The sequence below is a fragment of the Felis catus genome, chromosome D3, assembly GCF_018350175.1.
Source record: "Felis catus isolate Fca126 chromosome D3, F.catus_Fca126_mat1.0, whole genome shotgun sequence".
NCBI lineage: Eukaryota > Metazoa > Chordata > Mammalia > Carnivora > Felidae > Felis > Felis catus.
The window spans coordinates 66873220-66883607 of record NC_058379.1 but is presented as its reverse complement, the minus strand read 5'-3'; the positions used below and the strand labels follow the sequence as shown (position 1 = coordinate 66883607).

General features: G+C 50.2%; 1 long non-coding RNA gene across 1 annotated transcript; it reads right to left on the bottom strand.

Annotated features, from left to right (window-relative positions):
• Positions 1 to 281: 281 nt before the first annotated feature.
• On the bottom strand, positions 282 to 10388 carry LOC109493433. The gene is made up of 5 exons (XR_002147669.3): positions 10198 to 10388; positions 8702 to 8874; positions 6717 to 6803; positions 1616 to 1765; positions 282 to 1521 (listed from the first exon to the last, which is right to left on the bottom strand). It is a non-coding gene; the product is annotated as an uncharacterized LOC109493433 (long non-coding RNA).

The window sequence follows — 10388 nt, the reverse complement described above, 5'->3', positions numbered from 1 at the left end:
ATGGTCACACAGCATGCTGACAGAATGTATTAGGCCAGAACCCAGGTCCTATCTCTGGTCAGGTGCTCCTTCCATGCCAGATGGCCTGTGTCCTGCTCTCTCTTGCTCCCCTAGCCCACCTCGCCCGCAGGAAAGTTTCCAATGTCGTCCCGGCCTCTGCAGTGGGAGGTGAGTCCCCAGGCCGCCTCGCTCAGCGCTGCCTCCGCCTGCAGAAAAGGCCATGGTGCCGCTGATGGGCTGGAGAGTCCGGGGGATGGTGACGGGGCAGCGGTCACCCGAGGCTTCTTCTGGGCACAGTCCTTACCCTGGAACAGCTGCCTGTGATGCATGGCTGAGGCTGACCCTGAGAGGTTGTTATTTTAGGTAATTCACGTTGGAGGGAGGAAGTGACTGAAGAAAATGTGAAAATGAGTAGCTATTGCAAGATGTGTGTGATAAGTGAAACGGGGAACATGAAGACAGACGAAGAGGCACCTCTGTTATTTTTGCTCCTTTTTATAGCAACCTGTAAGGCAGACTTCTCACACCGAGTAGGAACCCTTAGCCCCCGAGCAGTTTCCTGGCCCCAGCCCTCATCAGCCCCGATGGGAGCGGTGGAGGACGGTGGATGTGGCTGGGGCCGCGAGAACCCGCGTGAGCCCCCAGAGCAGCACCCCCATTTCACGCCCTCCCGGCAGGGCGGGAACCAAGGTTTTGTGCAGGAGGGGTTGGTGGCCCGCCCTGCATCTATTGAAGGGTGGGGCTACCTCCGTCAGCCCCTAAACCCGGGGGCGTGTGCACTCAGCCTGCTCCTGATAAGCAGCCAGGAACTCGAAGGGGACGTTTCCAGAAGAATATGGACACGGTCCCCTCAATGTGGGGAAATACTGACATTCTCTCCCATGTCATTTTGCCTCTTTGCAGAGGTGGGTGGTGCGCCTGGTGCCCTCGGGCCACTGTGAAGTCAGGACAGGGACTGGCACAAGTGTCAGGGGGGGCTGAGGGAGCCAAAGGATGCCGAGCCTTCTTCGGGGGGAATCGCTCTCTGTTCTGAGGCCCGTCAGCTGCCGGGGGGACCACTGCCCCTGCAGCATCCCGAGGCGGCCTGCTTGGGGCCTCTGACCTCCCCTGGGAGTCTCCTTTGGAGTGAAGCATGGATGCTGTGGTTAAAGACACAGTTTCTAGATGAAACGGGTAGCTGTTAGGGCCTCTCATCGGTTCATTCCTGTTGACGGTAGGATTCAGGGGAAAGAGAAGGTCTGCTCGGGCCAGGGCAACGGTCACCTCTGGTTGCAGCTAGAGCTGCTTCGGAGGAACGACAGGGATGTCTAAACAGGGGAGAGGGAAGGAGGAAGGGAGCCAAGGGTGGGAGGAGTGTTGCAGGAAAGTGACTGAATTCTTGGAATAACTGCCATGAGGCATGCAAAAGAGAGGACAAAAGGCCTTGTCCAGGAGTGTGGGGGGCTCAGCTGGGCTAGAAGCCACAGCCTACAGAGGTGTGTGTCAGCATGATTGTGTTACTTTCTCCAGCAGCAGGCCAGCCTGGAAACAGAAGTAGATGGTGAAATCATCACTGGCTGTGGTTTGGCCAGGGAGGTACAGTGGTAGGACCGTCCTCCCTCCTTTTCCCTCTTACTTGGGACAGGAGGTAAGCAGCGACTAGGTGAGCTTATGTGACTGGGTTCAAGCTGATGGGATGGAAGAGGAAGGTGTTGGATGGGGAGGCTCTCCTTCTCCATTGTGCTGTCTGGAATGGAGACGCCGTGGCTGGAGCTCTGACGGCCATCTTGGACAAGGAGACAATGTGCTTAAAAACAACAACAACAAAAAACAGCAAGAGAAGAGGAGCACGGGTCCCTGAGGCACTTAGACCTACCATCCCACCTGTGCGCTAACTACTTCTGGATTTCTTTCATGTGAGAGAGAAAATGCACTAATGATTTTAAGAACTGTTATTTGGGGTTTTCTATGATATACCATTGAAACTAATCCTAATAGAAACAGGCCAAGCATGAGGAAATTGTGGGTAATTATAAGAATGTCAGTAAAGGGATCACCCGTGGGGTCTTAACGGAGCAGGAAAGGACAAGAAGCCGGGGGTGGCCGGTACACTGGAGAATGGGGACTCCAGCCCTTGGCACACTAGCACAGCAGAGTAGGCTACTGCGGGCAGAAGATCTTTAAGAATGAAAACCCAAGGGGCACCTGGGTGGCTAAGTCGGTTAAGCGTCCATCTTGAGCTCAGGTCATGATCCTGTGGTTTGTGACTTTGAGCCCCGCGTCGAGTTCCATGGCGACAGCTCCGAGCTTGGAGCCAGCTTCTGATTCTGTGTCTCCCTCTCTCTCTGCCCCTTCCCCACTCGCACTCTGTCTCTGTCTCTCTCTCTCTCAAGTAAACATTACAATTTTTTAAAAATTTCTTTAAAAAAAAAATGAATGGACAACCAGGGGCTCCTGGGTGACTCAGTCAATTAAGCATCTGACTTTGGCTCGGGTCATGATCTCACGGTTCATGAGTTCAAGCCCCGCATCGGGCTCTGTGCTGACAGCTCAGAGCCTAGAGTCTGCTTTGGATTCTGTGTCTAACTTCTCTCTCTGCCCCTCCTCTGCTCGTTCTCTCTCTCTGTCTCTCTCTCTCTCAAAAATAAATAAACATCAAAAAAAATTTTCTTTCATTGAAAACGGGAAGTTGTGGTTAGAAAGTAGAATTTCTGATTTTATGGTTTCAGAGCTGGCTTGACAAGTTGCGGTCACAGTAAGCGCTAACATTGCCTGAATGCTTCCTATGCAGCTGACTGCCTTTTTTAAGTAGGTGATAGTGGGCTCAATCTCAGTCCCTAGCATAACTCTGGAAGGGAGTTTCTTTTATTAACCTATTTCATAAAGAAAGAAACTGAGGCTCACAGAGGCCAAGAAACTTCTCCAAGGGAGCGAAACGTAACTGGCTGGGTCAACATTAGAACACAGGAAGCCTGACCCCAGAGCCCAAGCTCTCGGCCACGCCGCTCTTGTGCCTGGCCCGCGCTGGGGCCACCATGCAAGTGCAGAGAGGTGGAGGCCCGTGAGGCTGGCTGCTGGTTGCATCCTCCGGATGGCCACCCAAACCCTCAGCCTGGTGGCCGGCGGCGAGGCGGAGGGGAAGGCAGCCAGCCTCAGTGCCAAACACTGAGTTTACAGACCGGGCTGAGAAGAGGGTGGGACCTTGTGATGAGAGCCTTGAAAGGGTGTGAAGGGCTCAGTCGGGGCCACCCAGGAGCAGACTGACCCTGCCTTGGGCCCTGTGGTTCCGTGGCACCGGAGAGAACATGAGAATCGAGGGAACCAGCACCCTGCAGAGTGACATCAACACAGAAGGTGAAGGGTGGGCTCTAGGACCCGATGGCCTGGGTCCGGATCCCATCTGCTCCTCTTACTAGCTCTGTCACCTTGGATGGCGCATCTGTGCCCTCCTGTGTACAGGCAGGCTTGAGAATAGCTCCTCCCCTTCATCTACTGTCACTCAAGGGAGATTAAATGACTTACCGGCAGGGAAATACCACAAGCAGTGCCGGTCACGGGTCCCCCCTCCCTGGATCTTCAAAGACTTTTTTGAATGGAGCCACTCTCCCAGCCTTGCGTTGTTTACCTCTGAATATCTGTTATGTCACAGGAGAAAAAAAAAATGTGTATATGAAGCTTTGTTACTTGAGGGATTTCTGCACCGGATTGTAACTCATACTCCTCCCCGCCCTGTCACGTGAAAGACACGATGACTTTCCTTGTCTTCCTTGGACCTCGCGGTTCACCATGGAGCTGATGGGAGCCCAGGCTTAGGCTGGTCCAAGACTGGGAAGCCTCACCACCACTGGGTCACTCACCACCCTGAAAAATGCCACTAACTGCTTCAAAATTAGGTCCTACGTGAAAGCTGAATGGATAACCCAAGTCGAGTGATTTTAGGGGATCAGGGAGTCTCCCAATGGCCTCTTTCACATTCATGGTGTCTGAAATTCCATCTGTATTTGCTAATTCATAAAAGTATACATCTATGAGAGTTCCTACTTAAATACAAAATGATTCTAGGTGGGGGAACCATATTATAGTGCCTCTCACCTTAGCATGAAGTAACTTGTCTTAGAAGCGGAAGCTGAGTTAGAGATTGTAGAGATGAATGGGCCCTTGAGGGATCATTTAGCTCACTGGTTTTCAAACTATGCTTTGGCAAAGCCCCTGCGCTGCCATTCAGGCTGAGAAGGGCAGGAAGGAAGGATGGAGGGAAGGATGGAGGGAAGGATGGAGGGAAGGATGGCAGGCACGGAGCTCCGTTTTTGCTTTGAAGCTAGGTTTCCACGCTGGAGAAAGGTTTAGAAAAACCACAACTGTCTTTTATTTTATGGGTTCAAAGTCCATGGTTACCAATAGGTTAATCTAGCCTAAATTCAGGTGGCTAGTTAGTGTTACGGCCAGATCTAGAATCCAGGTTTCTGACCCTTAAGGCTGTGCTGTCCCACCGTTTCACACTTCCTTATGTTAGTTTCAGATGTGTGTTAAGGAGATGGGACAGTGAGACTTGAGATGGGTAAGTTTCGGGAGGAGGAGAGTGGAGGGGGCGGATCCGGGTCTGGTGGATGCTGTTATGGGCAGCAGACATTTCTGGGCTCTTGGAGCAGTCAGTGCTGACGGGGGAAGAGGGAGGCCGCTGATGACACCTGACCACCTTCAGAGACATGTTGAGACTCAACATCTGTGAAATCTCTATCTCCGGCCATTGTAAATAATGCTGTTTATCTTAGAGTTATACAGCTTTATAGCTTACAACATGCTTTTACATTTTTATACTTAATCTCCACAAACTCCTACTTTGAGGGCTAGATACCATGTTTTCCAGTTTACATGTGAGGACGCCAGTCGGTTAGAGAAGGCAGGTGTCTTTCCTGAGCTCCTAGGGCTGTGACCTGAAGCATGTCTCTTCTGACTCCCCATCCTGAGCTCCTTCCTGCCATCCTGCAGCCCCCTCCCACCACCATGCTGGCAGCTGCTTTCTCCAGCATGTCACAGCCTTTGCAGCCAAACACCAAGTCATTCAGACATAAACATAATCTGTTTCCACACTTGTCATTTGGCTGACCTGTTGCCTGGCTTCTTTCTTTCACTAATAGCTTGGTGATTATAGTCAGAGATGCTAGCATCAGTGAACCTGTAACGTGTGTGTGTGTGTGTGTGTGTGTGTGTGTGTGTGTGTGTGTGTGTGTTTGGGGAGATGGACAGGACACAGGGCCACAGGTGATGCTCTTCATGGTTCTGAAACAACATTTTTGGGACATCAGAAGGGCACATCTTCTGTCTTGTTTGTCATCAACACTACTCAATCACAGCGACAGTGCTCCATCAAAAGGAGGAAAGGAAACGTTAGTGGAAAAAAATGCTGCTCTTGATGGTGCACGTGGGGGTTGACTCTCCAACATCATTCCATCTCCATCTGTGTAAGCAGCCATGTGGAATGTTTCCGGAATTGACCCTGGCTCCTGGGGAGGGTTCTCAGTAGACTAAACCAAGTAGGAGAATACCATCCCCTCATCAGTGATTGGCTCAGGGACCTAGTGTAAGCCAATCAGCACATGGCATCCCTCTGGTGATTATTACTGGTCTAGGTTGGAGGGGTTTCTTCTCTCTCTCTTTCCTACTATCTTCCCAATTACTGACGGCAGCTATCATATGACCGTGAGGACACTCTTACAAAGAAGCCTGTTCTTTAGATGGCAGAGTAGAGGATAGGAAGAATCTGGGTTCTAAAAATATTGTTTACCCAATTGTGGATCCTTGCCCCACCTCCAGTTTTTCTGGTACGTGGGATAATAAATTTCTCTGTGGCCTTTGTTACTTTCGTGAAAAGATCTTAACTAACACAATGACCTCTAGGACACAAGAATTTATTGTCGCCAGAAGTGAGATAGAGTCTCACCAAGCAACCCATCTATGTGTTCAGTAGTCCCTGGTGACAAGGGGCATGTATTTATGGAGCAGATGGTCAAAGTGAGAGGACACTTTATGCATGGAAATGTCATCCTAGGATCTCCAGGCTGTACTTCAAGGGTAATTGAGTCTGTGCAAGAGTGTTGATGGTGGGTGACAGATTAACATGTTATAATTAACAGGCCTTTGTAGACATAATGCCTGAACATGGGGGGATGGCTTCCACAGCGACTCCTTAGTTCAGTGGGTAGGACTTTTTGCATGGGGCTCTGCAAATCACATAGTATGGACCCGGGGCAGCAAACTGTAGCCTGTGACCAACTCTGGTCACACTCATTTGTTTCTATATCGTTGATACGTTCACACTACAACAGCAGAGTCATGTGCAAAAGAAACTGTATGGCCCACAAAGCCTACAGAATTTACTGTCTGGTCCTTTCAGAAAAAGTTTCCTGACCCCTGGCATACACACTGTCTACTTGGCCTATGAGTGGTGGCAAACCCACAACACGGCTGGGCTCGGACTGTCACACTGGTGACCACGCTTGTGAACGATGATCTGTTTCCAGAGCGTTCCGGCAGACTCCATCAACTCTGTTGTGTTTCCAGTGTAAGTACTGACATTATTGGCTGACGAGAAATTTCCTTTAAAACAAATCCTATTTCCACTAACTCCTACTTATAATATCGGGTATGTATTTCTCTAGAAAACCACTCCCCGTTCGACTGCACTGAAAACATCTGAGGATGTGGTCAAGGTGATGGTCACCTGTGGGTTTCTTTACCTTGCTCTGAGTGCAGTCCTCATAGGACATCACCTTTATTACAGGCACAGATGATCCTTCGGGTGAAGCTTCTCTCCATCGGGAACGCTAGGATATAAATGGAAGCTATCAGAGCCTTTCCCAAAGGCAGGGTTTTCAGAGGGAGGAGGAAGAGAGCGTTTCTGCACCGGGAATCTGTGGAGCAGAGGGAACCCCAGAAAGTGGCAAAAAAGAGTGGCCTAGAGACCAGCTCTGCGACTGCAGCGTGTGCAGTGGACGGGCGCTGACCACGCCTACCCGGTTTCCATGACTACCAAAGGAGTAGGATGAAAAAGCGCTGAGTACAGAGACAGCTTTCATAAGGCAGTAATCCTGTGCCTCTACCCTCCGCCGGCTCCCCTGCAAGGGGGCAGAGAATTCCTTCTCAAGTCGGTACCGGTACCGCAATGGGACAGAAATGGTGGGGCGGCCTGCCCAGGGCGGGTACGTGAGCCTGCGGCAGCGGGGAGGGGTCTGATGGCGGCCGGGGAAAGAGAGGCTGTCACGTCCATGCCTTTTCAGGCGTTTCTCCCTCAAACTGCTTCTCTACAGACCGGGAGGCTGGATTTAACTAACATGCAGATCGGATCGTATTATTCCCGTTCTTAAAGTCTTGCAATAGTTCCGCCGATAAAATCCCAACTCCCATGCTGTGGCTCCTGCCCACTCACCCGGCCTCACCTCTCCAGCCGCACTGAGCGGACGGGGCCGTGTCCCCCACGGCCAGGCTTTGTCCACATTGCTCCTCTTGCCCTACTCCTTGGCTCATCATCATCATCCTTCCGCCTCACAATTCACGGCAAGCACCACCTCTTTTGGACCCCTTCTTTGCCTTTCCTCCCGCTCCTCCACGCCCCGCCCTGCCACCCCAGTTGGGTTAGAGGCATATTTCTACTAAGGGCTCTGTCTTCTTCACTGCCACATATATATATTCCTTCAAGGGCACAGACTGTGAATTACTGATTCTTAGTTCCCTGGCACGTCACGTGATACCACATTGTGGACACTCCCACCACACCCACCGAAAGCCTGGAGCTTTTAGAACCTCGGACAGACGTGAAATGACACACGCTTTGCTGTGGCCATGGCGTTGGGATTGGGAATCTCCTCTGGTGTTTTAGAAATGGATGATCAGGGGCTCCTGGATGACTCAGTCAGTTAAGGGTCCGACTTCAGCTCAGGTCATGATCTCTCGGTTTGTGAGTTCGAGCCCCGTATCGGGCTCTGTGCTCACAGCTCAGAGCCTGGAGCCTGCTTTGAGTCTCTGTCTCCCTCTCTCTCTGCTCCCCTCCCCCCCATAAAATAAACATTAAAAAAAATTAGAAATGGATGATCATAGCAGGGCACTCACCCCTTTTCGCTTTTCAGGTGTCTAAGGAACACCAAACATTTCTAAGCAGCTGTATTCACAGGGCATCCTCTTGAAATTTTAGTATTCTACAGACCCCCAAGGTGTCGAGGAGCCTGCACTGGGCTGGAAGTGGAAAACATTGTCTCAGCTGAATTTGTCAGAGCTCCTCGAAGGGCGGAACCTGAGCCCAGTGTTTCTACCCCAGGGCTTGGCCTTTAAGGTGAGCAAAAAAGATACTGTGTCATCTAAACGCGCTCGGAGTGACCTCATTATAAATAGGATAGCTGCTTCCGGCTACCTGTGGGAGCGTGACATTCCCAAGAGGGGAATGGGTCTTTCTGCTCTGCGATCCAGGAGCCGTTGTGGATTAATAACAAGAAGCATGTCTCCACCTGTGGGGTGGGTAAATCGGGGCAGGTGCCGGAGAGGAATCCCCGGGAGGTGGTGCTAAGACCAGAGGAAGTGCCCTCTCAGGCTGGAGACGTGAAGGCCAAAACGTGACTTCATAGCCTTGTTCAGGATCACTTAATAAGTTATTTCGAAGACCCCTCGTACTTTGTGAGGGAACTGAACAAGGGGGTTTAAATTCTAGTTCTATTCTGTAATAATAACCTACCGAGAGCAAGACGGAAGAAGCGGGATCCGGTGTCTGCATTTGGATCACGCGATGGCAAGCCCCGTCTCTCTAGAGTATGAGGTTATCCCCGGGCATTTCTGCTCAGTGGCTGCAAGACACCTTCATCACAGACAAAGTGTCCCCAAACCAGGAATCAGCCTCTTGGAGCCTGTCTTGTTCACACAAATATAAAGAGGCACAAGAACAGCGTGTACTTATCACAAACTCCTTGAACACATGGTTGGAATGTCACTTACATAATCTGGCAGGCTGTGGTTGTGCCGTTACAGTACACACCCCAGCTTCCTTAAACCAGGAGGAATCTCTAAGGTCTTTTTTAAAAAGGAATTTTTTCATTTTCTGTGGGAGACGATGCTCACAGCATGAGTAATGCCCATCAGTTATCAGTAATTTAGCAGATTGTGCCAGTGTTGACATTTGTTCTTGGCTTAATTGTGCGTGCGTGTGTGTTTTCAACAATGATGCAGCTGTCCCCGTTCCTGGCAATTAGGATATAAAAATGGTGTTCGCTGAATCTGGCATGGCGATCAGCTATCCATGTGTTTACTCTTTTGTTTGCGAGGCCTTCTGAGTGTTTGCTGCAATTCCACAACCAGAATATAAATTCGGCTTAAAATGGAACCTGGATCCATATTAATAGCCGCAACAGGGGCTGCAGACGTCCGTGTTTCGCGATCTTTGCTCTCTGACTCCACAGACTATGCTTGTGTTTGTGTGTACATTAAAGGTAATTCCCTTTAATGTACACACAATATAAAGATGATATAAAGATGATGAGATCTCAGGCACCGTTAGGATTAGAAGAGCCATGTCGTCAGAGGCGCACTGGACTACTGCTGATCTCCTTGCCGGCTATCAAGTGGCCAAAGTCAGCATCAGCCTTCACTGCTGATCCCTTCACCTGCAGGGGCAGGTGACGGGGCCGTTGAGAAGAGCCAGTACCCAGGGTTAAGTAGTTACTTTCTCTTGACTATTTTGGCTCTTGGCTCAGTGTTTTTTGCTTTTTGGGTTTTGTTTTTGGTTTTGGTTTTCTGCTGTTAGATTAGCTAGTTAATGCTATTGTCAGCTAGGGTGGGGCCCAATCGCTATTAGGTCATGGCAGGTTTGAATAATATACCTATGAAAAAAAAATAACCTGGCCCTTCAGGAAGCCGTTTGCCAGTAATCACTAAAGTGGAACCTTCTGTGATCTAGCAATTTCACTTCTGAATAGTGATACTCCGTAGATATGCATGCATATAGTCACGAAAAGCATACACTGGAAAATTCCTGGAGACAGCCATCCAGGGGTCCATCCACAGTAGAACGGATAAGTAAGCCATGCTCCAGGCCAGCCATGACATTCTCTACAGAAATAAGATGGAACCAACTAGAAGTGTATCCACAAACTAAATGATAGCACACAAAGTACTTGCTTTCTAACACCGTGAAACAAGAGACCACAAACTTAGTGGCTGAAAACAACACACACTTACCAGCTCACAGCTGTGTGGGTCTTAAATCTGGCTTCTCGGCAGAGGGCCTCACAGGCTGGGGCTCAGACCGTCTTCCTAATTTTCATTCAGGTTGTTGGCAGAACTCAGGGTCTTTTTTTGTGATCGGAGGACTGAGGTCCCCCATTTCCTTGGGGCCTGTCAGCCGGGAGCCATTCTCAGCTCTCAGAGGC